Below are 1,063 nucleotides of genomic sequence, written 5' to 3'. Positions count from 1 at the left end.
AGTTCAGCCGCACATTCCTGCGGGACTACTTTATCACAGCAGCCCGCACAGCCTGACCGGGAGGAAGTACAAGTACTGATAGTACTGATACTGCTTTGTAGAAGTACTGATACTGCTTTGTAGAAGTACTGATACTGTTCTATAAAAGTACTGATACTGCTTTATAGAAGTACTGATACTGTTCTGTAAAAGCACTGATACTGCTCTGTAAAAATACTGATACTGCTCTGTAAAAGTACTGATACTGCTTTGTAAAAGTACTGATACCGCACTGTAAAAGTACTGATACTGCACTGTTAAAGTACTGATACTGCTCTATAAAAGTACTGATACTGTTCTGTAAAAGTACTGATATTGCTCTGTAAAAGTACTGATACTGCTCTGTAAAAGTACTGATACTGCTCTATAAAAATACTGATACTGCTCTGTAAAAGTACTGATACTGCTTTGTAAAAGTACTGATACTGCTCTATAAAAGTACTGATACTGCTTTGTAAAAGTACTGATACTGCTCTATAAAAGTACTGATACTGCACTGTAAAAGTACTGATACTACACTGTTAAAGTACTGATACTGCTCTATAAAAGTACTGATATTGCTCTGTAAAAGCACTGATACTGCTCTGTAAAAATACTGATACTGCTCTGTAAAAGTACTGATACTGCTTTGTAAAAGTACTGATACCGCACTGTAAAAGTACTGATACTGCACTGTTAAAGTACTGATACTGCTCTATAAATGTACTGATATTGTTCTGTAAAAGTACTGATATTGCTCTGTAAAAGTACTGATACTGCTCTGTAAAAGTACTGATACTGCTCTATAAAAATACTGATACTGCTCTGTAAAAGTACTGATACTGCTTTGTAAAAGTACTGATACTGCTCTATAAAAGTACTGATACTGCACTGTAAAAGTACTGATACTACACTGTTAAAGTACTGATACTGCTCTATAAAAGTACTGATATTGCTCTGTAAAAGTACTGATACTGCTCTGTAGAGGTACTGATACTACACTGTTAAAGTACTGATACTGCTCTATAAAAGTACTGATACTGCT

Source organism: Mastacembelus armatus, chromosome 23 (assembly GCF_900324485.2).
Source record: "Mastacembelus armatus chromosome 23, fMasArm1.2, whole genome shotgun sequence".
Taxonomy (NCBI): domain Eukaryota; kingdom Metazoa; phylum Chordata; class Actinopteri; order Synbranchiformes; family Mastacembelidae; genus Mastacembelus; species Mastacembelus armatus.
The sequence above is the reverse complement of the archived record's forward strand: the minus strand, read 5'-3'. Positions refer to the sequence as shown.